At 41.1% G+C, this 26,993-nt stretch overlaps 1 protein-coding gene and 1 long non-coding RNA gene across 3 annotated transcripts in view; one reads left to right on the top strand and one right to left on the bottom strand.

Annotated features, from left to right (window-relative positions):
* Window positions 1–18,300: 18,300 nt before the first annotated feature.
* Window positions 18,301–19,754, bottom strand: LOC122108006. Its single transcript, XR_006147450.1, has 3 exons — window positions 19,678–19,754; window positions 19,012–19,163; window positions 18,301–18,414 (listed from the first exon to the last, which is right to left on the bottom strand). It is a non-coding gene; the product is annotated as an uncharacterized LOC122108006 (long non-coding RNA).
* The window catches only part of Satb1 (SATB homeobox 1), a 102,622-nt gene continuing 94,783 nt past the window's right edge, over window positions 19,155–26,993 (top strand). Inside the window, exon 1 of one of the 2 annotated variants that reach the window (XM_042679932.1) lies at window positions 19,155–19,616. The gene's annotated coding sequence lies outside the window, so the exon portion shown is untranslated. Of the gene's footprint in view, window positions 19,617–20,419; window positions 20,546–26,993 lie in introns of those variants that run through there. The other variant, XM_042679933.1, reaches the window with a different exon arrangement.

Raw genomic sequence — 26,993 nt, 5'->3', positions numbered from 1 at the left:
CATTACTGTTATAATTGTGTTGTAATTTCTTCATACATGAGGTTATAAACATGTAAAAAAAACATGTATCTTGTGATAGATACATTGAGGTAAAGCTACTGGGTCAAAAGATACAAATAGTTTTGTACAAATAATTGATTGGTGTTACTGAAGATCTGTAGGGGAAATTGTGGAGGTATTTTGACTCTCTGGAAGACTGAATCATCATGAAATAAAATTTACCTTTAGTCTCTGACAGTTGTTCAGGTAGGAGAGGTCCATCTTGAATTACTGTACTGGCATTCTGGGCCATTGTTCTCTCCAGCTCTGCAACTTCAAGTTTTCCAATGTCTTTAAACAAATGCTTATTAAATTTCATCCATGTTGATCTAAACATAACAGCTGGAGTGTAAGACCTTGACAGCCAATGGCACATGGCTGTTTGCTTTCTTAAGATATATAATGTAACATATATACATATAATATATAATAAAATAGATTAAATAGCTGGGTGCTGGTGGCCTATACCTGTTATCTTAGCTACTCAGGAGGCTGAGATCTGAAGATCATGGTTCAAAATGAACCCAGGCAGAAAAGTCACTGAGTCACTTATCTCCAATCAACTTCCAAAAAAAGCCAAAGTGAAGCTATGGTTCAAATGGTAGAGTGCTACCCTTGAGCAAAAAGCTCAGGAACAGTACTCAGGCCCTGAGTTCAAGCCCTGGGACCAGCACAAAAACAAACCAACAGACAAAAATATATATGTATATATACACATAAATTGCATATATAGCCAATATATATATATATACATATGCATATGAATATATACACATATATGTATATGTATATATGTTATATATTTGTTCACTATGCAACTTATTACAGCATTCTAAAACTATAAAAATAGCTCCTTTAGTTTTAGCTCCTACTGTTTGTGCTTGGGTAATTTATTATGTGCATATGAGGAATGTAAACACTGATTTTTTTGCAAATTAATCAGTCCATATACTGAAAAAATGTTTTGCTTCTCCTATTGATTTGTGCTCCTGTCAGTATCAAATATTTTATTCTTAGGTGAAATTTACTTTGAACATATATTTTATCTCATTAATCTATTTTAGGTACTAGTGTTACATGCTTTTAATTATTATAACTTTATAATAAACTTTGATATTTGGTATGAATAGTCTCTTCCCATTATTCACCAGTCTCAAAATTGACCTGTGCTCTTTTTGCCTATTTTCTTTTTTAGGTTCATGCTAAAATAAATTCCTTTCAAACATTATCTGAAAATACAAAGATTTGAAAGAGGGATTGTTACTGTATTTTCATTTAAATACATACATATATATATATATATATATATATACATACATATACTTTGGAAAGAATGAATGACATTTAATTGTTATTTTTTACACTTGAAAGTAGTTTTTTTATTATTAATATAATATCAGTGTAGCTCTTTACAAGTTTTATTTGGCTGCATCACATATTTCAAGTTAAAATTAGTCATCAAATCAGGAACCAGTGTCTCATGCCTGTAATCCTAGTAGCTACTTGGGAGGTTCAGATTGTAGAGATCATGGTTCGAAGCCAACCTAGATAGAAGAAATGTTTGCAAAACCCTTTTGTAGTGAAGAGCTAGATTTGGTACCCATGCCAGTTATCCTACCTGCCTGGATAGCTCAAAGATGCAGAAAGCAAGACCCAATCTCAAAAGTAAAACTTAGGGCTGGAGAAATACCTGCTTATCAAGGATGAGGACTTGAGTTCAAACTCCAGTATTGAAAAAGAAAGAAATCATAAAACTTCATATATTTTGTTGTTCTTGAACAATGAAAGTCTGAAATGTTATTTGAGTTAATGATTGCTGTTACTTAGAAATACTGTTGATTTATATTAATGTTTATGCCTCCTAATATTTTTTAATTCATCAAGTTTATTCATGGTTTAACTGATGGCTTTTAAGTTTTCCAACTATAATTTTTAAGTATAGGATAGGTTGCAACTTTGTGTGTGTGTGTGTATGTGCATGTGTGCGCACGCTGGTTTTAGGGCTTGCACTCAGGGCTTGAACTCAGGGCTTGGGTACTGTCCCTGAGGTTTTTGCTTAAGGCTGGTACTCTATCAGTTAATCCACAGCTCTATTCCCAGCCTTTTGGTATTTAATTGGAGGTAAGAGTCTCATGGACTTTCCTGCCCCAGCTGACTTAGAGACACTTTCCTCATACCTCAGCCTCCTGAGTATATAGATTACACAGCACTTTGGCTAGGTTGCAATGTTTTCATTGAACAGTTCTTTGTTTAGTCAGTTTTATTATGGTGAATAGGCTTTAAAAATACTATTAAGTCTATTATTGTGACAAAATCATTATAGTAACATTGCTCATTTTAAATGTATAGTTCTAGAATTTTTACATTAATGTTATGTTGCCCATTAGTTTAAAATATATATTATATTCAGGAAATATTTTCTTCTTTTTTAAAATCAGAAATAGGTATTAAATTTTATCTCATGCTTCTAAAAATAATGTATTAAATTAATAATTTACTTCATTTTCTTCTTTCATCTACTATTGTTGAATATTTCATTACAATTTTGTAAACATTTGTACTGGCACGGATACATTTTATCTTTTTGTGATGGTGAGCTCTATTATATTGAAAACAGAATTGTACATTATTTTTGTTTCAACTTATTTACTGTATCATCTTGTAGTACCATTATTCACTTATTGCTATTACAATATTAATAACTATAAAGCAGTCTTTTTCGTCTTTACCGTTTCTTGTCATAAAATCTACTTTATTTTATATTTATATTATTTCATCTGCTTTTAGATGTAAACATGTAAGGATGGAAGGTCTTTGCTATAAAAACAAATTTCTGTGTCATTTTTCTTTAAATATGACTTCTGAAAGCATCACCCAATCATTAGGCTTTCATTTTAAATTAATTTTAGAATCTTTCCATGTGAATAAGAAAATTTAAGCCATTTATACTTGTCATAATTTTTAGGCTTGATTGGACTTATTTTATACTTTTTTTCCTTCCATTAATTCCTCATTGTTTCACTCCTACTTTGTCTTTTTCAGAGATTATGCATTGTTTACTTTTTAGTTTTTACAATTATTAAGAAAATCAATATTGGCTTCCAATTCAACTGTTGTTTACATTAAATTGTCCGCAATTTATCTAAAATGCTTTCTTATCTAATGATTTAAAATTGTAGTGACAACTTGTTATGCTTTTGTTTTCTTCTCCTCTTTCTATACAGTGATCATTAGTTATAGCCTCTGGTAAAAATAATTTCAAATAGCAGCTACTGAGTGGATCAATATCAGCTAGTGAATGGATCATACGGTAGAGCACCTGCCTAGTAAGCATGAGACCCTAAATTAAAACCCCAGTAACACACACACAAACACACACACACACACACACACACACACACACACACACACACACACAATCCCTCTGCAGATTATATAAAAAATAATGATCTTTAGTAAAATCTGTGTAGCCATGAACACCAATTGGTTTTTTCTTTTTCTTTCTTTCTTTCTTTCTTTCTTTTTTTTTTTTGTGCTAGCATTCCTGGGCCCTGTCCATAGCTTTTCCATTAAAAGCTGACACTCTACCACTTGAGTCACAGCTCTACTTCTGGCTTTTTGGTGGTTAACTGGAGCTCAGCATCTCATGGACTTTCCCACACAGGCTAGCTTCAACTTGGAATTCTTAAGACCTTAGCCTTCTGAGTAGCTAGGATTACAGGCATCAGCCACTGGCACCCAGTTGAAGAGCAGTTCTCAATTCACTTTAATTTCAACATATTTTATTCTTTTATTGTGTCTTTACCTTCAATGTTTAACACTTTCTTTTTTTACTAAAGTTTCCAATTTTTTTGTTTTTTTGCATTGTCACCTCAGTGATCTAGACAATATTCTGCCATTTTTTTGCAGAAAATAACTCTTGTTTCCTATGCTTTCAGGAACTTGAAAGATTTTTGATTGCTGTTACAAATGCACAATTCATTTCCCACAACACTATATATAAATAAAAACATAACATTAAAAACTATCAGCCAGGTGCCAGTGGATCATCCCTGTAATCCTAGCTATTCAAGAGATTGAAATCTGGAGTTAAAGGCTAGTCTGTAAGATTCTCTCTCCAATTAACCACCAAAAAAACCCAGACTGGAGACATTGCTCAAGTGGTAAAGCATCAGCTGAGTTCAGGTACTACTGGCACTAAAGAAAATAAAATGAATTTTAAGAGCCTTTCAGTTTATATAGATTAAGTGGCAAGAGCACTTCCTTAGCAACTATGAACCAAATACCAGAAAAAGAGAGAGAGAGAGAGATTTACTCTAGGTCTTTTAAAAATTCTTATTTTGCATTAAAATATGAAGGTAATCTACAAAAACATAAATATGATTTTATTGTATAACCTCCATCACTTTGTCCTGAAAAGTTAAAAATGAACTAAAGACAGACACTGATCTCTACTTCATCCCATTCCATCTTTTTATTCTGTATTCTATTTGATTTGATTCAATCCGTTTTGCTCTGAAGAATTCTTACAGTGTTAGTGCAGTTTCTATATATGGACAATTTTCTTTTTTCATAAGCTAGCCTTTTCCTTTTGATCTATCTACTCTATTTTTAGAGGAGCATTTATTTATTTATTATTGTTGTTGTTGTTTTTGTTGTTGTTATTTGTCATGGAGCTTGAATTCTGGGCCTGGACACTGTCCCTGAACTCTTTAGCTCAAGATGAGCACCCTACCACTTGAACCATAGCGCCACTTCCGGTTTTCTGGTGGTTAACTGGAGATAAGAGACTCATGGACTTTCCTGCCCAGGCTGGCTTTGAACTGTGATCCTCAGATCTAGCCTCCTGAGTAGCTAGGATTACAGGTGTGAGCCACTGGTGCCCGGCTGAACATTGATTACTCATAATTTTGAGAAACCATCTAATATCAATATATTATATACCTGTGGTAAGTCTTCTGTTAGGGGTAGAGTTATGATAATAGATGTTTGTTGCCCTGAAGGAGATTACATTCCATGTTAGAGTACACATCATTTCTCTGCTCATTTTCTCTTTTAACTCTAAATTCATTTCTATAGATGTGTAAAGGAGTCATGAAGTTTTTCATCTGCATCTCTGATTTCTTACTATAAAACAGAAATTTTACCTACTGTATTTTTTCATTTAGTCATGATCTATTCTCATTTTTTACCCTGTTCTTGTTTACCTAAAACCAATATATGCTTTCTTGCTGCATTGTTATAATTGCATTCCTAAGAATGTTCATATTATCAAAGAGTTATTATAAGTTTTATTTCATAGGGAAAGGAGTTAGGGGCTAAAATTTCAAATGTTCAGCATTTTTTAAGCTAAAACCGTCATCATAATGTGTTTTTAAGCACAGATTATACTGAATGAATTTGACTATGAAAATTAGTATAGTGTGTGTGTGTCTGTGTGTCTGTGTGTGTGTGTGTGTGTGTGTGTGTTGGGGCTTGATCTCAGGGCCATGCTAGAAAGCACATTGAATGAATAAATGAACACTTCACTCTTCTCAATAACTGGGATAGACTTATTTCTTGTATTTTTACTGTTGATATATGAAATTATTTTTCAAGCAAAGTGCAGGCAGCTCACATATGCAATCCTAGCTAGTCAGATCTGAGGATCCTGGTTCACAGCTAGCCTGGGAAGATAAATTTAAGAGATTCTTATTTCCTGTTAACCAATAAAAAGCTGGAGGTGTACTATGGCTCAAGTGGTAGAACATCAGTCTTGAGTGAAAAATCTGAGCAAGAGTGCAAAGCTTTGAACCCACACTGCAGTACTTGTACAAACAAACAAACCAAAAACAATTTTAATTCAGATAGTTCTATAGCTTTAAAAAATGAATTCAGTCTAAGTGTGCTCCATACTGCAATTCATTTGGTATCTTTAATTCCTCAAATTGGAATCTTAAAATACGCTTATTGGGTTGAAAAACCAGCTTAAAAACAATTTTGTCAAGTAAGTCTGGCTTTTTTTTTAATTCAATGAACAGTTTTAAAAATTAGCTTCATTGTTTTTTAATTTACCATCTGTTAACTCAATAAATAAGAGTTCTTAAAGTTAACCTAATTGTCTTGGAATTTGCTGTTTTTGAAGTTGATTAAAGTTATTTAAATTAATTTTATTGTATATCCAGACTAAAACAAAATATGTTTGCATTTAGATAGATCTTGGCTAATAATTTACAAATAAATGTGCACATTTGTAAAATGAACCATTTATATTTACATTATGTAAATATGCAGAAAGATAGGCGGATATCAGGTCATCAAAGGAGCTAGTATACCAACACACCAAAAATCAAAGCCATTAAAGCTGGGGACCAAGTGCAAAATTTTTGTCAGCTCTGTGTCTTACCTAATGAAGAAGAAATGGAGGAATTAACTGGAATGCAACCTCTTCTTTTTCTCAACCGATTCCTTAAGGAGAACAGAACTACTGTTTCTTTAACTATTGTTTCACCTCTACTCAGAGTTTATTGGACTAAGGGTGAATACTGGTCCTAAGTGGGTTAACTGGATTCTACTCACAGAATTGTGAATGACAGGAAATTCCTTTCTCTGATGGCTTGATTGACATCCATGGCTCATGCACAACTGGTAGCCACAATTTACTATGTGAATTGAGGAGAGGAGGAAGCTGACGTACCATGAGGAAGAAAGAGACAGATGAGACTTGGAGAAAGGGTTGCCTGAGTTCCCTTCAGTTGCTGAGGCCTTTTGCATCCTTGATTTAGGCTTGCAGGAAAACTTCCATTGTGCTGTCCCCTTTGTTAATCTCTGAGTGTTAGCGACTAACACTGAGAAGTCAATGTGACTTAAACTAAACACACCAGAGAGGAAATCTTTCTTGAAGTAAATGATTGTTTTTGTTGGGGATTTCTAGATGTCTCTTCTAGCCTTGCTTTCATTCAAGTAAGGCTAAGTCAACATGTTGTTGATCTATTTTTTTTTCTTTGATGGGTATTGCTTTCTATGGCTTATCTAAAAATCTTAGTCTATCTCTGAGTTGCAGTGTTTTTGTCTAAAAGTTGTTTTTTTTTTGTTTTGTTTTGTTTTGTTTTTTTTGTTTTGCCAGGCCTGGGGTTTTAATTCAGGGCCTGGGCACCATCCCTAAGCTTCTTTTGCTCAAGGCTAGCACTCTACCAGTTGAGCCTCAGCGCCACTTCCAGCCTTTTCTGTGTATGTGGTACTGAGGAATCGAATCCAGGGCTTCATGTATGCTAAGCACACACTCTACCACTGAGCCACATTCCCAGCCCCACCTTTTCTTATTTTAGCTTGTCTATTTAGTTTTATAATCCATCAAATGTTAGTATATGATGTAAGACAGGGATGTGGTCCGCCCCCCACCCCCTGCCTTCCAGACCCCTAGTGGCACCAGCATCATTTGTTGAAAACTATTTTGTGTATTTGGTTGCTTTGATGAAGATGAACATGGAATACGAAGAGAAGAAGATGTGGAGAAGCCATTTGAAACTAACAGTTTACACAAAAAATGAGAGAGACTTATTTTATTGTGTTAATTTTATTATTAATAACTTAAGAAAATCACAATAGTGTTATTTAAAAATGTTAACATTTAGCCAAGCACTGGTGGCTCACGCCTGTAATCCTAGCTGCTCAGGAGGCTGAGATCTGAGGATCATGGCTTAAAGCCAGTCCCAGCAGGAGTCTATGAGACTCTTATCTCCAATTAACCACCACCAGAAAACCAGAAGTGGCACTGTGGCTCAAGTGGTAGGGCGCTTGCCTTGAGCTGAAGAGCTGAGGGACAGCGTCCAGGCCAAGAGTTCAAGCCCCAAAACCAACCAAAAAAAAAAAAAAGTTAACATTTACTCATCAAAAATCATTTTTCTATAAGTTTATGCCTAGTACACTTAAAACATATCTGGTGATCATCAAACTCAGTTCTTTGTCTCAGATTATAATCCATTTTCTCCTTCCTATTATCTGCATATTGTGAGCCAACTATTTTTGTGTTCCCAACAGTAAAAGGAGCCAACCATACTGAGATACAGACTGAGGCTGTGTCTGTGAGATGGAATAGGCAATATTTGCCCAAGATTACTAAAATTACTAAACTGATAATAAAGTCAAAACAGAATTCAACTCCTGGCCTGCTTGTTAGTTTTACTTCTTTGTACTTCTCTGTAACTGGAGCTTGTCTCTTCAATTGCATAAACCAACTCCCAGGTTTCCTACGAAGACTCTAGAATAATAATATTATGGTATGTTTAAATGGGAAAATATTTCTCAAAATCCACTGCCAGGCAAAGCACAAGTCACAGATGATCTGCATGTAAATTGCCTTCAGAACTCACATACACAATGCTCAGTACTCACCTCCAAAACCCTGAAGTAAATATTGGAGGCCACTAGCTCAAGGATTCTGCTTGGAACAGGCCTCATCTGATCTCCTTGTAGGAGAAAGGCCACAAAAGTTTCATATACTGGTTACAGTTTTATAACATAGTATTTGGGTTCATTCTTATTATTATTTCTTAAAAATGTATTGTAGAATATCTATAGCTTTAGCTAAAAAGGATCCATTTTCCTATTTTAGGAAAAATTTTACCTAATTTATCCTAAAAAGCCATCCCTTCCTCAATCCAGGCTTACATGATTACTCCCAAATCAAGGGTGGTCATTTGACCCAGAGTGACCGAGTTGGGGAATTAGAGCTGTTGATCCTGATGCGGAGGGCCATACTGTGTACAATGTGTATATGATACAATTCACAATCACAATTAGGTGTAATACTTTAGCAAAACATGGGAAAGAGGAACAGAACTAGAAGCTGAGAGAAAAGATAAACTATGAAAAAAGCTCTGAGGAACAAAATTCTTGCTGGACACTAAAAGCTCATGCCTATACCCTTCACTACTCAGTAGGTAGAGAGCTGAGGACTACAGTCAGTCTGAAGCCAGTCTGGGCAAACAAATCAGAGAGACTCTTCTTTCCAACTAACCAGCAAATACAGTTGGACTGGAGATATAACTCAAGTAGTAGCGCATCATTTGTGAGCAGAAAAAGCCAAGTTATAATGCCAGGTCTTGAGTTCAAACCCAGTAACAGGCAAAACAAATCTATGAAAATGAAAATAAAGAGATTTTCAAGGAAAAGTCAGACTAAAGATAAAAATGATTGTTGACAACTCACATCTAGCTCCAATTATGCCTGAAGCAGACTTGATACTATGTGTCTCTTGTTGCTGCCAGAGTACCATGCTTTTCCAGCTGGTGCTCTGTCGGTTGACCCACTTCTCCAGTCTGTTTTTTTGCTGGTCATTTTGGAAAAACAGATTCACAGATCTGCCTAGACTGGCTTTGAGCAGTTATCCTCCTCATGAGTAGCTGGGATTCCAGAGGTAAGCCACCAGTGCCCAGTTTACACTGCATTTCCTTACGTGAGCAAAGTGAAGTATACAATTGACAACAAAATAAAAAAGCCTTTTGAGTCATATCTATGTCTCTTACTTCTTGTATCCTAAGTCAATTTGTACTGTTGGTTTATACCTGGTTCTGGTTTCAACGAAACTCTGATTTTCTGGGCACAGAGTAAGAAAGAAATCTGTATTTAAAACCAGCACAGACACACAGGCATGGAAGTCTGAGATGTATTCAGCCCTTCTCTTCATTTGTGGCTGAAGGAAGACATGTAACTGTCTTTCCCACGATTACAAGCAACACCTATCCATTCTGAGTGGGCAAGAATTAGCACTGAAAAGAACAAAGAGCCCAGGACTGTGGACAGCAATGAGCCAGCTGGTTAGAGCACAGAGGTAGAATTCCTTTCAGCTACGTTCTTCATGATGACTTGAGGCCCTTGGGCCATGCTTTTAACCTTCTCCTTCCTCAATCCAACACATCTTTGGGTCAAATGAAGACATTTAATGAGAGCAAAGGGTCTACATTTGGCAGCATTCTCAGCACATTAGAATAAGAGTGCTTTTACTGTTAGATAATCAACACTGCTAGTACACTGCTCCTGAAATGACAGAGAGAAGTTAGCAGGAGGCAGGGAATGCAGACTCACTCTTTATTACTTTATTTTGAAACAACCAAAAAGCCTTTTTTTTTTGTTTTTCGTGTGTGTGTGTGTGTGTGTGTGTGTGTGTGTGTGTGTGTGTGTACTGGGGCTTGAACTCAGGGCCTGCGCACAGTTCCTTAGCTTTTTCAATCAAGGCTGGCACTGTGCTATTTGAGCCAGACCTCCATTTCTTGCTTTCTCGTGGTTAATTGGAGATAACAGTTTCACAGACATTCTTGTCTGGTCTGGCTTTGAACTTGATCCTCAGATCCTAGCCACCTGAATAGGTAGGATTATAGCTTCCAAAGGTCTTTAAAAGACTTTTTCATGTGTTGTTGTTAAAAATGCATGCAAAATGTTGCACTGAGCAGGCACTGGTGACTCATACCTGTAATCCTAGTGATCCAGCCCAGGCAGGAAAGTCCATGAGACTCCTATATCCAATAAACTACTCAGAAAAAGCCAGAAGTGGTGCTGTAGCTCAAGTAGTAGGTTGCTAGCCTTGAGCCAAAGACACTCAGGGATAGTGCCCAGACTCAGAGTTCAAGCCCTAGGACCTGAAAAAAAAAAAAGTTGCACTGAATTCTGTTTTATGTGCAATTCTGTTTTAATAAAAAACATTTTCCTCTAAAATTTTTCAAGGAAAACAACCCCAGAAATAGAGATAATTATTTAATAAATAGAGGTCTTAATTAATTAGTGAATAAAGGCCACAATTATTACTTGGCTTGTCTATCACCAGTGTACCATCAACTCCTCCAGAAGTGTTTACTTCTACACCACCTTTTCTGTCCTCCGATTTATTTTCGATTAGAATCATAACAACACACTTAGCATTAACAAATAGAAGCAACCATAATTTCTTACTGAGTTCTAACCCCATGTGGAAATTCTTGTATGTGTCACTAACTCCTGGAGATACTATTGCATCACATTGATGAGGAAACTGAGGCAGAAAGAAATAAGGAGACTTGCTCAAGGCTATGGGAGGAGTAATGATCTGAACCAGACTTACATTCCAGGCAGTTGGACACCTGAGGCTGTTTTGCCTACAACATTTATTTACCCCAAAGTTCACTGAAAACCTAATTTGTTCATACTAAGCCTTTGCATTCAAAGCTCATGGAACACATAAAATGGAAATTTTTTTAATTATACATAAATTATACAATAAAAGTCAAGAAAGTTGACTTTCTTTTAGTGAAGAAAGCTGAATAAAACAGTATGTCGCATAGAGCCAAGTTTGTTTAGAATTTAAAGACCTTCTTATTCAGTGAATTGAGCAGTCTTAAGAATATAGATGTAGCCAGATGCTGGTGGCTCATGCTTGTAATTCTAACTACTTGGAAATCTCAGGGTCTGAGTATGACAGTTCAAAGCCAGCCCAGGCAGGGAAAAGTCTATGCGACTCTGATCTCTAATTAACAACCAAAAAACCGGAAGTGAAGCTGTGGTTCAAATGGTCAAGTGCCGGCCTTAAGTGAAAAAGTTAAGGGACAGTACTCAGGTTCTGAGTTCAAGTCCCAATACTGGCATAAACAAAATGTAAAAGTAAACAAAAAAATATTGCTATAGCCAGGAAACAAATTTACAAGAAACTGCACATGCCTTGTGAAAGACTACTTAGTGTTTATTTTTTGCCAGTACTAAGCCTTGAACTCAGGGCCTAGGCTCTGTCCCTGTACCTCTGTATGCTCAAGGCAAGCATTCTACCACTTGGACCATAGTGCCACTTCCAGGTTTTTCTGTTTATGTGGTATTGAGGAATCGAACCCAGGGCTTCATGCATGTTAGATAAGCATTTTAAGTACCAAGCCACATTTCCAGCCTACTTAGTGTTTCTAACATTTTAAAGTTTATAGAAAAGAACAGAAGTGTCATCACATATTTCTGACTCTTTTTTTGGGGGGGGGGTCCGGTCGTGGGGCCTGAACTCTGGGCCTGGGCGCTGTCCCTCAGCTCTTCAGCTCGAGGCTAGCGCTCTACCACTTGAGCCACAGCGCCACTTCCGGCTTTTTTTCTTTTTGCTTATGTGGTGCTGGGGAATCGAACCCAGGGCCTCAGGCATGCAAGGCAAGTGCTCTACCACTGAGCCACCTTCCCAGCCCCTATTTCTGACTCTTGAATGGAAGGAAAATGTGGCTTAAAACAGATAAGAAGCTAGGTACCAGTGAGTCAGTCTTGTAATCCTAGCCTCCTAGGAGGCTGAGATCTGAGGATCATGATTTAAAGCCACCGAGAACAGGCAAGTTTGTGAGACTCTTCAATTAAGCACCAAAAAGCTGGTACTGAGCCAGGCACGGGTGGCTCACGCCTGTAATCCTAGCTACACAGAAGCTGAGATATGAGGATCACAGTTCAAAGCCAGCCGTGAGACTCTTATCTCCAATAAAACACTAGAAAACTGGAAGTGTTGCTGTGGCTCACGCAGTAGAGCGCTTGCCTTGAGCTGAAGAGAACAGGGACAGCACCCAAGCTCAGTGTTCAAGCCCCACAACTGACAAAAAAAAAAAAGCTGGTAGTGGAACTGTGGCTCAAGTGGCAGAACTCTAGCTGTAGCACAAAAGCCTCAGAAACAGCACTCAGGCCTTGAGTTCAAGTCCCAGGACTGGTACAATTAAAAAACAACAAGAAGAAGCAAACAAACAAAAAAACAAAATAAGAAAAGGAATAGAAAGAATATCCATTTAATGGACTCAAAACTTAAAAAAAAACTTAAAAAATTCAATATCCTCCAGACAGTTTAAGGCATATGGCTTTGGGACATGTCTGTAATAAAGAATCTGTCCTTCCTTAAAAACATACCTATAAGGCGAGAGCAAAAGCAGCTCAGGGACAGTGCCAAGGCCGAGTTCAAGCCCCAGGACTGGCAAAACAAACGAACAAAAAACATACAAACATAAAACTACACTGTTCAAAATCAGTATAAGGACTTCCATGTACGAGTTATCAGTGTTCAATTATTCCAATTTTCATAGGAATGTGATTTTCTAGCTTTTTTCCACCAATTGGAAGCTCTGAAATTTGGTATTGCTGGCACTCACTTTCCTGCTTAGGTAGAAAATATATTCATCAGACTACCACAGGCCCACCACCAATTATGGTCTTACCTTGGGCTGGTTTGCTTACTTATACTGGCGCGTGTTTGAAACAGTGAACTTGAGCTTGTAATCCCGGAAATAGCCAACCATCAGAATCCAGGGAGCATCTGCAAGCTTCTTCCCAATATGGAGTTGTGGACTTCAGACTTTATAGACTCCAGGTTCCAGCCTCACTGAATTCCTTATAGCTCCCTACCACAAGCTTGTCATTCTCAGACCATGTGTGTGGACAACTGTCCCTCAATGTTGAGAGAAAGCTCACTTCTTAAGACTTAGTTCAATGAGGCTGGGAAGATGGCTCATTGATAGAGTGCTTGCCTTGTATGCATGAAGTCCTGGGTTTGATTCCTCAGCACCACATAAGCAGAAGAAGCCGGAAGTGGTGCTGTGGCTCAAGTGGTAGAGTGCTAGCCTTGAGCTGAAGAGCTGAGAAACGGCGCTCAGACCCAGAGTTCAGGCCCCACGACCAACAACAACAACAAAAAAAGACTTAGCTCAAGAGGGGCCAAGTCCTATATGTCATTTCCTGCCAGCTTGCGACTTGCTTCTTTCTACATGGAAGTTCCCATAATACTTTGTGCCTCTGTTAATAGTGCATTGCTTTTTTGTCTGTCTTCCCACTCAGAAAATGTTTCTCTTAAACAGAATTCTTAATCTTCTTCATATCCTCAGGTTTGTGCTGGTCTTGGGGCCTGGGCATTGTCTCTTAGCTTTTTGGCTCAATGCTGGTACTCTACCACTTGAGCCACATTTCAACTTGTGGCTTTTTGGTGTTTAATTGGAGAAAAAAGTCTCCCAGACTTTCTTGTCTGGGAGCCCAGATCCTCAGATCTCAGCTTCCTGTGGATTACAGACATGAGCCACCAGTAGCTAGTCCCATATCTCCAGTTTTTAATTGAGAAGTTGGTATTTCTTAGGTTATTTACTGAATGAACAACAGGACATATATCACTGAATGAACAAAATGTAGATTAAATGAACAAGTGACAAGATGTTTCTATGAGAATGTTTTGGTCGTGGGTTATATAAAAGTTATTTGCAATAAAGAAAGTTCCAACTCAAGATCAATTCTTAAATTTTAATAATGATCACAACACCTTCAGCTGTTTAGAAGCTCCTGGTCATTGTACCCTTGCCAGGTAAACAAGCCTTTAGAAAATGAAAGAAGAAAATAACAGGGCTGGGAAGGTGGCTCAGTGGTAAGAGTGCTTGCCTTGCATGTATGAGGCCCTGGGTTCAATTCCTCAGCATCACATAAGCAGTGATAATAAGTGAGGCTGTGGCTTAAGTGGTAGAGTGCTAGCCTTGAGCTGAAGAGCTGAGGGACAGCGCCCAGGCCCAGAGTTCAGCCTTGAGCTGAAGAGCTGAGGGACAGCGCCTAGGCCCAGAGTTCAGGCCCCACAACTGACAAAAAAAAAAAAAAAAAGCAAGAGAATAACAATAGCATTACTTAAAAATGTTAACATTTAACCTGGCGCCAGTGGCTCATACCCGTAATCCTAGCTACTCAGGAGACTAAGATCTAAGGATCCCAGTTCAAATATAGCCCAGGCAGGAAAGTCCATGAGACTCTTATCTCCAATTAACCACCAGAAAACCAGAAGTGATGCTATGGCTCAAAGTGGTAGAGCACTAGCCATGAGCTGAAGAGCTGAGGGACAGCACCCAGGCCCAGAGTTCAAACCCCATAACCATCAAAAAAAAGAAAGAAGGATAAGAAGGAAGAAAGAAAGAAGGAAAGAGAGAAAGGAAGGAAGGATGGAAGGAAGGAAGGAAGGAAATACATATAGCATTAAAAAATATAAAAGAATGGCATGAAATAGGGTGCCACACTTCAGTGAGGCGTGGGAGCTACAGTGATATATTTATAAACTGGCCACTCATAGCTAATGTCTGTAATTTAGCCACTCAGGAGACTGAGATCTGAAGGATTATGGTTTGAGGCTAGTTTGGACAGAAAGCCCATGAAACTTTATCTATAAAAATCAGCAAAAATCTGGACGGCAGCATGGTTCAAGTGGTAGAATACTAGTGAGCACAGCAAGCACCAGGCCCAAGGCCAATCATGGAATTAAGCGAGAGAGATCAAGATCATGTCTCTCTATAAGCTGGCAGCCATATGGCAATGGTTACCCTGGAGAATGAAAGACTTGGGCGACAAAGGCAGAGTGGTCTAGGCATACTGCTATAGCATGAGGACCTCTGGACCTGCAGGTGTGTACCACAGCTGTGCACTCTTGGCCAGGAGATAGGAGGCAGTATGTTACAATGATTCCACCATGCAGCCTGGTTAACTAGTAGTGTGCACAAATAATGTGTGCTATTTCTTGGCCATAGTATTTTAATGCCAGCACACACCCCTCCAAAGTGATATTTATACTGTGATAATAACACAAAGCATCCAAGACAGTCACTGCTCCCTTAGCCTGGAATCTGGAGGGAAAATACACAAAACGCACTTGATGCAATGGATGCATGGCACTGTCAAGAAAAAGACCCTTTGCTTTTTAGGGTCATTAAAAATTAGAATTCTTTCTTACTTAGCACCACATGGCCTGTACTGATAAGTCCCACCAATGGTTGAGAGTTTCAGGAAGACCAATTCTCTGTAATAAAAGAAAAAAAAATGTGATAAAGTATACATTAATGGAATGAACTACTCTGGAAATTCTTCACCTGTGCACACAGTACATTATGGAACTCTTTCTGTGGTAAACACTCTGGACAAAATCCTTATCTATGGGAGTAAATGATGAGTTCTCTTCCACCTAAGAGGTCTCCATCAAATAACCCTAAAGGAGAGAATGAACAAAGTACCTTTAAAAATATCTTTCCACTCGGGGTAGTTGCTCATGCCTATAATTCTAGTTACTAGGACAGCTGTGATTAAGAGGACAGCTACATGGGAAATGTAAAGAGGATTGAGGTCCAGGCTGGCTTGGACAAAAATGACACTCTATTTTAAAAAATAATAAAACTAAAAAGGGCCAGGGACTTGGTAGGCGCAAGGCCCTGAGTTCAAAGACCAATAATGTTAAAAACAAACCAACCAACAACAAAAAACCCCCAAAACAACAAAGTTCTAACCCAGACCATCAAGATCTCTATTTTCTCAACTTCAGTAACTGGGGTGTGAACTTGGGGCTTTGCATTTGCTAGGGAGGCACTCTACCACTTTAGCTACACCCCTCTTTTTGCTTTATTTTTCAGATAGGATCTCAAAGTTTTGGCCCAGCAATGGCTCCCAACTGCAGTCCTCCTGCAATATGCCTCTGGGTAGCTGTGATTACAGATGGAATGCAACATGGGTAGCTTATTTGTTGAGATGGGGCCTCACTAACTTTTTGCCTGGGCAGGTCTCCAATGGTTATCTTCTCAGTCTCTATCTCCCAAGTCTCTGGGATTACAAGCATGTGCCTTACTCCAAGTAGTTTTGCATATTAGCTACTGTTATTGACAATTTGGTATATTTCATGTTTATTTGTTTTATAACCAGTTTTTGAAAAAAAATCTAGTAGCACCAATATATTTGTCATTCTGGCTGCTATAACAAAACACTCGAGACTGAATTTGTAAACATCAGATATTTATTGGTCACAGTTCTACTGTCTGGGAGATGCAAGGACAAGGTACCTGTAGGTTCACGATTTGATTTCACAAATGGCCCTTGTCTCTGTGTCACCATGTTGTAGAAGGTATCTATCTAGCCCAAGCTTCTTTTCTTTTTCTTCCTTTTTTTTTTTTTTGGTCAGTCATCGGTCTTGAACTCTGGGCTTGGGCACTGTCCTTGTGTTCTTCAGCTCAAGGCGAGCACTCTACCACTTGAGCCACAGCACAACTTCCGGTTTTCTAGTGGTTAATTGGAGGCAAGAGTCTTATGGACTTTCCTGACCGGGCTGGCTTTGAACCGGGATCCTCAGATCTCAGCCTCCTGAGTAACTAGGATTACAGGCCTGAGCCACCAGCACCCCGCTCTCAAGCTTCTTTTCTAAGAACAATGATCTCAGGGGAGGTTCACCCAAAGCCCCCGAATGAGCCCTAGATTCTAACATATGATTGGGGGATATTAATATTCAAATCAAAGCAACTCCTCTAATATGTTTCAAGAAAGATTCTCTTTTCTAAAAAGACCTTGTACTTTTGAATTTGTGGCCAATTACACTAAGGAAGTAATATTTTAATTCAGTATTTAATGAGTCCCTACTGTGTGCCAAGAGACAGGTTTACAGAAGTTTATGAAATTATGTTACTTGGTGCACTGCATCCAGAATGCCATAATCCTAGTTGTAATACAGGAACCCAGGAACTCTCTACACAAGGCTATTTAGAGAGGGAAAAAAGAAAATTCAAAAGGTTGGAAGCAAAATGTTCTTTGGTTTAACTTGGGGGTGGGGGGGAGGGAAATTGCATACTTTAAATAGTGGAAGGCTCAGTGGATAATTTGGGGAAGCAGGTAAGTTTATAAGTATGTAACAGAGAAAAAACAATTCTGTTTGGAGTTTGACATTTCTGTGAAGCTTTGCATCAGCCTTCCCAAATTGGAGAATCAGCTGCTTGCTATGAGATATCACTAATAGACAGTAATTAAAGACGGAGACTATATTTTTCCCGTTTCAAACTAGACATCTAACTCAGATGAAGACACTGGTTTTGGCCAGGCAATTCAGCATTTTGGTAAGTAAAAGATGGGGAATGTGATGTCCCCTGGGACCTGTGGGGACAAAAAGTAATCCAAGAAGGAAAACTTGGGTTTCACTTTGTTTTCTCCATTGCAATCACCGTTTATTTCTTTCCCCTTTTTCTTTTTCAGAACTACGAGTTGAGTTGGGCACTTGTGTCTTAAAGAAAGAAGGGGCTAGTTCAATAAAAGAACACTAATTTATACATGCTTTATATCTTTAGATCTTTGGAGTTGTTCTCTCTTGTTTAAAATGATGATCAACGGAGAAAGAGGGACAAATTCCAGAGAATTCAATCCCCGTGGATAGAAATAGTGGGAGGAAGACACCAGAGAAAGCAGCATGGAATGTACCCGATTTTCTCCTTTATTTAGAAAAATCACACCAAAATGCAGCACAGTCGATGTGTTTGTTACCAGAGCTTGAAATGTGAATCAACCACTGTGTAAAGGATAAAATAAGACTACTGCACGGATATCAGGATTTTCCCAGCGTGCTTTATTCACGAGCATCTGACAGAACAGGACCTAACAGAGCTTTGAGGAAAAAAAAAAAAAAAAACTGAATTGTCAGCCCAGTCACTTTCCAGGAACTTCCCTACAAACAGTACTCTGCGCTGGCGGGGTGGAAATCTTCGCAATCTCTCTCCTGCTTTCTTACTTCTCTCCCCCCACCCCTTACAATTATTTATGGAGACTTAATGAGAGAGCAAACCTAGTGTGAAAGGAACTCAAGAAAGTGCAGCTTCTAAAAATACACCTAAACAGTTCTACTGTCTTCATTGTTACCAACTGACGTTCTTCAATTCATGCCATGAACCTAACAGCTCCACACTCTTACAAAGAGGAAAAAAGTACAAACTACGTTTTCTGTTTCTGAACCCCTTTAGCTTGGAGTAAACAGTAGTAATTTTCTGTTGTCATACTCCATGCAAATTTCTCCAAGGAAACACCACACAAAACAAAAGACCTGTTAACTTCCTTAGAACTGGGGGGTGGGGGTGGCAGGAGGGGGTGGCGGAGGGTGGGGGGGGGGAGAAGGCTGAAGTTGAGATCTAGCTTCAGTTTCTTCTTTAGCCAGGGGTCCTGGGCCTGCAGGAACCCTAAGTTTCAAAGGCGGCCTTGGGAGTTTACCTATTTAGAAGAAGATGCCCTGGAGCCTTGGGTCTCCGGTTCAGGAAATCTGCATTTCTTTTCCTCTTTGCCCAGCTTTTTGGGGGGGTGACATTGGACTTCCATAATGGGCATTTTGATCGAGTGGGTGGCAAAGAAGTACGACTGCCGGCCTGAGGTTAAACAGATACAATGTATTCAGAGGGGCTGGGTAGCAGCGAGGGGGTCTGCGAGGGAGGCCCCCTCATCCGCCTTCCGCCACGTGCTCCTCAGTTGGGGTGCCGAGCTCCAGGCTAGGGCTGAGAGCGGCCAGAGTGAGCTGCAGGGACCAGCAGAGCAGGCTGCGGTGGGGGCGGGGGAATTCAGCTCCACAGACTATTAACGGGGGTTTGGGCCAAATGCCCCTAGAGCGACACACCCCGCTAGGCGAGGTTGGGGGCGTCCGGGCCTCTCACCTGACTTCCTCCTCCGCGGGCACACACACACACACACACACACACACACACACACACACACGTCTCCCCTTTTCTGCCATCCCCACCTCAACCCCCAAGACAAACAACGAACAACAAGAGGAAGCCGAGGGCGGCCAGAGGAGGGGTGCGCATGGCGGGGGGCCCTAAGAGGTGAGGGACGAAGGGTGGCGGGCGTCCCCCCCAAAGCGCACTTGCCAGCGCCCACACTTACCCTCGCCGCCGAGGGTCCGATCTTCGGCGCCAACCCCAGCGCGCGCCCCCTCGCCCGCCCCACCCCGTCCTCCGGCCCGCCGCCCCCAACCCCGGCCGGCGCGCGGGGAGGGAGCCCCGGAGCTGCGAGCGACAGCGGCGGCGGCGGCGGCGGCCGTGGCGGTGGCGCGGCTCGAGCTCGACTCAGCTCGGGCTCCAGCGCGCCTGCGATCACCGGCGGCCGCGGGGGCTCCGGCCGCCGCCAGGGGGAGAAGCCGGGGCGGGCGCTGGAGAGGCGGGCCGGGCCCCCGCCAGCCTGCCGGGCCAGCCCCGCGCCCCTCGGAGCTGCGCACAGGCTCCGAAGCGGCAGCGGCGGCGGCGCGAGGTCCACGGCGCTGACCCCGCCGGCTGCCCGCGCGCCCGGCCCGAGGCGCCGCGGCTGGATGCGCGCTCCGGGCCGCTGCGGGCTCCCGCGGGGGGCGCCCCGGCGGCTACCGAGCCGCTCCAGACTGCGGGCGCGGCGGCCGCCCAGCCCCAAGCGGCGGATCCCGCCGGCCCCCTCCTCCTCCCCCTCCCTCCCTCCCCCTCCCCCCCCCCCGTTAACATCTCCTCCCCCCCCTCCCTCCTTCCCTCGGCCGGGCGCGCTCGCTCGCTCGCTCCGCGCCTCGCTCTCCCCTTTAAACGCCCACTTCGGATGGGGAAAAAAGACAACTTGAAGTCAAGTTGCAATTAACTTCCGCGGCAGCCGCAGCTCGGCGACGGCGGCGGCAGGAGAGGCAGCGAGCCGCCGCCTCGGGAGTCCGACGCCGGCGCGCGCGTCCGCCCCGGAGCCGCGCCCGCTCTCCGGCCCGCACTCGACGGACTCCGCTGCCCCCAGCGCTCATGCCTGAGTGAGTCCGGCTCCTTCGCCTCCCTCTCTCCCCTGCTCCCCCACGCGCTTTTCGCTCGGGCCCCGTCTCGCTCGCTTTTTTCCCCCCCCCCGGAACCGATCCAAACTTCTCGGGTAGCCCCCGTCTGGAGTGCCCGTGCTTGGGGGCGGCTCTGCGCCCCGGTGCGGGGCGCCTGGCGGCGGCCCTTCCCTCCCCGACGGTGGGCTGATGGCGAGGGGGACGGCGGCAGGGATGTGTGGGGGGGGGGAACTGGAAGATAACCATGTGTGCTGTCTCTGGGTGTGGGCACTTAACACACCTGCCCGGCAGATCCTGCGTGCACAAAGTCAGGTCAGCTCTGTGGCCACTTTTAGAAGAGAAAGATCGAGGGGAAAAGGTCCAATGGGGGTGAGGGCGGCCAGGGAGAAAAAAAAGGGGGGAAGCTGCTCCGTGCGCCCCGGGGCTGGGCTGGCCGAGGAAGTGTGTGTGAGTGTGTGTGGTGTGTGGTGTGTGTGTTATCCGGCCAGACCGCGAACCGCTCAGCATCCCTGTCCAGCCTATTCCCCGCCGGCCCCGCTCCGTCCAGCACGCCTGCCCGCGAGCGGCCGCCGACCGGGGCCGGGGAAGTTTGCGGCAACTTCTGCATCCCGAGAGCCACTCGGGCGCCCGAGTTGGAGCTCGGAGTTTGCAAGCTGAAGCCTTGTGCGTTTCGAGCCCGCGGCGGCTATGGCGAGGTGGGCCGTGGAGGGGCTGGTAGCTTGAGCTTGAGTGCGGGTTTAACAGAGCTGGGCTGGAGGCGGAAGGAAGGGCTGCGCTCTTAGAAGGGGCCCCGCAGCACAGGTGCAGCTTCGGGGGGTCTCCACCGCGTCTCCTCCTGCCTGGCAGCCTGGAGCGCAACGCTCTTTGCTGGGTGCTTCTCCACCGTCAAAGGCGCCTGTGTGGCTTTGGGGGAAAATACGCAGAGAGGGACTAGGCGGACTGGTGGTGGCCGGACCAGGGAGTGATTGACACGTGCTTATCGAGGCAGAGGTGGGAACAAGATCCTCCTGGGATGACCCCCAGAAGCTCGGGAAGGGAGAGCGGTGTAGAGCGAGCTCTGGTTGGAGATTTGGGCTCTGGCTTCAACTAGGGCCAAATTTCATTTCTGAGTGTCAACCACAGGGTCATCTCCAAAGTGCCCTGCTCCACAACTTTTGACCTCCTCGTCATTCTTGGGACAACTTTCTCAGCTGCATTCGGGATTTCCAGGCAAGTGGTTTAAGATTTGCACTCCACATGATTATAAAAAGAGGGACAGGGAGTGGAAGAGAAAGACGCCCAGTGCCCTGGAAGAGAACCTGTCTGCCCCGGTTGAATTGGGGTTCCAGGTTCACGTCTCAGGAAGCCTGAGGTCCTGACTTTCCTAAAGAGTATAGAGGAAGAGGACTTTGAATGCAGAGAATACATTTCTGGGCTCCGTGTCAGGTTTTTGTCTTAAAGCAGTCTCTGGAATTTACAGTGTTTGTGCTATCGAGAGAGTAACTCGCCCGTGGAAACTTTAATAGAAAGGTACACCCTGTCCAAAGTGGATTTTTCTGGGAATTGTGAGATTTCGTCTATAGTGCAATGTTGCGGCGATAAATAAATAAAAGCTCCCCACTTTTCAGTCTGAAGAAAGGCAAGGTTGAGGTTTCTTGCTCTGAAAACCTTTCTGACTCTTTTGCGGTGCCAGTGCTGTGGTTTAGCAGGGTTCCTTTATTTCCATTGCATATTATTTTAGCAGAACACTAGTACATTCATACACTGGCTGCTCCAGTCTGCTGGCAAACATTAGCATTCAAGCTTACATTTTTGACAAATGTGCAGACAGGAATAGCATGAATAGGCATCTTAAATATTAACAACCTAAGCATCTGTTGTGAAACAAATTTAATATATTTACTCTGTTTTTCTCACATTGTTAGAAAAGGTTATAATAAGTGCATAATTCCAACTTTAGTTAGCAGAAGTAACCGGCTGTATCTTTCCCTACCTCTCCAAGTGTTTAACACAATCATCAGACAGAAAGACTTTAATTAACTTGGTTAAGCACAATATTAAATACACTTTAGACTATATACATACTACAGGAACACCTAACAGGAAAATGCAGAGCAGGCATCCTGTTTGTGCACATTTTAAATGACTACGCATTTTGTAAATACACCAAATATGTTGATTCTCCATCTCTACTTGACACTTATTACTTCATATTTGTTCTAATGGAAACAATGTTTTAAATGTAGAGTTGTTCAGTCAGATGTAATACATAATATGTAAACAGTAGCTATAAAATACAAAGCATTGTTAAATTTGAATATGGCTACATCTAACAAGATTATGCAAGAGAAATAAAATCACTGCTCAATTTTGCATTCCTTTCTGAATAATGAATACAAATGATGAAGAAAAAACATCAGGGATTTCCCTTCTAGAGTACCAGCTTCTAAAATGTGTGTGTGTGTGGTGGGGGGGAAGCTTGAAAAAAAAAAAGATAAAGCAAACCTAAAGAACTTCCCAAAGTTTGAATAGTTATTTTCAGAATCAATGCATTCCTCATTTTCCCACAAGCTGAAATATGTAATAAATAATAGTTCTTTGTATGGAAAAGTATTCAAAAGGAATGCCTTTTGTTCAGTTGTTGTAATAAATTAATACATTCTTTGGTTGATAATCTACAAAAGTGGTTCTTTTGTCTCCCAGCATCTTCCACGACAACAACAAAATGAATATTGGTTTATTTCTACAGAATTTATCTGTTGCCAGATTATATCAACCTGTGACTGAATAAGATAGGTTTTGCTGAGTGATAGTTAAGGAACATACATTACATTAGCAAGGTCTGACATATCTAGAAAGAATCTCAGTTATTTTTTTCTTGTGACAGGTTGTGGATTGTAAATTAGGCCTAAAAGGTCAGGTGACAGGCACCTGTTCCTAATTATTGTAAAAATCTTTTGGTTACAAACACTATCAAGCTAAACACAACATAGATATACAGCAGGGACTCTATAAAACACTCTAGTGGTTTTCATCTGCTTATGAATTTCCAGAAGAGCCATACACAGATATGCCTTTTATACAAATACAGCATTTCTCCTATACATGTTGTCTTGGCTGATTGCAGCTAATATGATAGTAGTACTTGGATCTGATGAAGTACTAAGTGCATATGCCTATATCTTCTGATTATGTCTAGTCATATTGTAGTTGAGTGCAAAAAAAAGTTCTGTTGAGAACTTCTTTTTCAACTGTAGTCTGTTGGTCAATTATCAGAAGTTAGTTTCTTGTTTTAAACAGAAACCTCTCCAAATTGCCTTTTAGACTTTGCAAATGGGTTCCCATGTTAAGTCATGCCACCAAATATTTTGCTTGATGTTCATCTAGAAGGGAAAATTAGTTGCTATAGGTTGTCATAGCTTTGTGACATATATAAAACAGGAAGAAAACCACATTTTACATGCAGATTGTTAGGATATCCTCATCTGATCTTCAAACTTGCCACTTGTCTAAGGAACATTAGGGTTCCTTCTCTTGGGATTAGGGATTGTGGCATGCTTTCTCTGAATTGTTTACCTGTAGATGTTTCAGAAAACAAAATAAACCTAAGGTATAGAAAAAAAAAAGCTAGCACAAGGTTGCAAGATGCTAAAGGTGCCATTTGCTTTTAACTAGCAAAAAGAGGATTTTGAGTAAATTAGGTAGCTCAGATGGTTACATTCAGTTATTTAAGCATATTCTTCATCTATTTTTTGGTTTTAAATAGTTTATGCTTAAGATATAAAGTATTCATTTTCAGCATTTACGATCAGATTACAAAATAGTCATTACTCTTGCTTTTCAAATTGATTTGGTTCTCAAACTCCAAAACTCTGTGATGATTTTAACAAATTGACTTACAGTTTCACAGAACCGAGTTAAGTTAATTAATAGATCAGGCACGAAAAAAGTCATCCACGGTAGGGTATGTTTCTGGTAAAATGAAAGTTATATTTCAGCATGTTGAGCATCAGGCTAAAGTAATCTGTTCCTCGTGTGGAATGAACACTTCCTACTTTGAGCTAGCAGGCACCTACTGTTTATTTACGCTGCATTAAACTGACAGCTCAGCAATCAGAGGAAAAATATTACTTACCTTCCTGAAGTAAATACCAGTTTATAGGTTAGTGCATGTATTTATATTCCTGTCACCATTAAATAACGGCTCTGTCTCCATTTTAATATCTACCTATGCTACAATCCAGGGCTTCAGACTTTTCCTGGTTGGGAGTAGGGGGTCAAGAAGAATTTTTCTTACCATTTCCCAGTGGCAAATTTTAAAGAAGAGTAATTTCATCTTCTCATTTCTGTCATATGAGACCAGTTGGAAGAAATGTGATGTACTTTACTTAGCACACCTCAACTATAATATCAGCCCCCCCCCCCAAAAAAAGAACCTGCATCATGCCACTGAAAATAGTCATCTGAAAGCAACCTGAAGACAAATGTGTTCAAGCACATTCAAGTATATATTTGCTAAATTAGCTTTCTACAAAATTCCAAACAGATTAAACAATTTGATTCCTTAGATAATAATGGTGATAAAATGTCTTCCTTTGCAAGTCTTAGAAGGAACACTCCAGTTTTTAGTGGAGCTCTGCAAATAAGACTACAGTGGAGCTGGCTGGTTGATTGATTGATTGACTCTCATAGTTTGGCTCTGAAAATATTCTTCCTTTGTCTTCTTACTAATGTGCTGTCCTTAAAACAAGGAAGATGGCTATTTAAAAAATAATATTCATTATGCTAGCTGGTTTCTTTTGAATTCTTTTCTCTTTCAGGTCCCCCTTGAAACACTAAAATCCCTTTAAACTTGAGTTCTAAAACTTATGATTAATGAGAAAGTGTTTATTTTTGCTTAAATGATCCAAGAAGCTTTCACAATCATTGTCTGTAGACGGTTGTCAATCTCTAAGCACATATTCCACTGGCATCTGAACCCGAATATGGTCTTAATACAGCGAGCATATAAATCAAATCCGTTACACAGGGGTCTTTTCTCTCACTACACCAAGAAAAAAGTGTCTACTATAGTAATGTATATATTGCTCTGGACTGCCATTCTCAATGGTAAGTCTATCTAAACTTGATGTCTTTATAGAGTGTGATCAACACATCAACACACATTGTTTTATACTTTTGATTTTATGCCAATGGTACCTTTTGCTGTTTATTTTTTAAATTATTTTTTAAGATCAGATATTTCATTGCAGAGTAAATAGATACAGATTGTGTGTGTGTGTGTGTGTGTGTGTGTGTGTGTGTGTGTGTATATTCAGGGTGAGATTTAGTAGTGTAGCATTTTGCTAGCATATTGGCCTATTTTTACTCTTTCAAGTTAGTCTGTATCACTTCCACAGTTATTGCATCTGAAGGTTCATAATAGAAATTCGAGTCACTTCATTCAATGGACTTTCAGGGATGCAGTTAATTCAGTTAATGCAGTGATCTAGTTTAGTTAGGAGAGATTAAAATTAGTTAACTGGTACCCTTGGATTTATATCTCTAATTTCTTCTGAAATTTTTTCAGTCCAGATATTTGACATTTGGTAGGGAAGTATCTTGTAATTAAAAAAAAAAAATAAGAGTTGGTTCAGTTTCCAGTAGAGGAAAGATCTTGCTGAATAAGACATTTAAATGTGCAGTATTTTACTATTGCTCATCCCTCATTTTAGAGCCTGCTTACTGTTGCATACATTGTTGCGAATCAAGGGGTTGCAGGTTCTCCAAATAAGGCTCAATGCTTGTAGTAGAGCAGATGTCAGGCTGCCTCTGGCTGTGCCTTTACTAGAATGTCTGTGGCCCTGCTCCTCTGCTCTTCTACCCCCCAGGTGTGCAGGAAGTAGAGGGCGTTGTACCCAGTAAAGTGGGTGGACTCTACCGAGAGCTATGACCTGATTTGTGACGCACCCCTCAGAACTGCAGAAATGGTCCAGCTGCTTCACAGGCAACTGGTAACCACCTCAGTTGGGGATGCTTCTGCCTTGCTAGCAGTGCCTTGCTGGTGAGAACTTCATCACTGACAGACACCTCATCAAAGACCTTTTTTCCCCCCACCTTTCCTCTAGGGCTAGGTTGGGAGAACTGCTTCTCCTCTCTCCTATTTAGAGGGTAAGTGTCAGAAAGTTCCTGTAGTCAGTTCCATGTGGAGCTACAGCCACAGTGAGAGGCAGGCATTCTGTGTCGGGGAGGTCTCTGCGTTGGGGTATTGCTTTATTTTAGCTATAGATGATTTGAGACCAGATACCAAGGAAAAGTTTCAGTGGTCATTGCTTTTGGGGGTGTGAAATATGATGGAAGTCTCCTAGGGGAAAATTCCTAGTCTTTATTTCCTTGAAATATTTAAAGAAAAATAGTCAGTGACCGGTGTGATGGGGGATTCTTTCAACATTTTCCTGGAAGCCAGGCATTG

Source organism: Dipodomys spectabilis, unplaced genomic scaffold (assembly GCF_019054845.1).
Source record: "Dipodomys spectabilis isolate Male_0828 unplaced genomic scaffold, ASM1905484v1 ptg000054l, whole genome shotgun sequence".
NCBI lineage: Eukaryota > Metazoa > Chordata > Mammalia > Rodentia > Heteromyidae > Dipodomys > Dipodomys spectabilis.
Note: the sequence above shows the minus strand (reverse complement) of the source record. Positions and strands in the feature narration are given on the sequence as shown.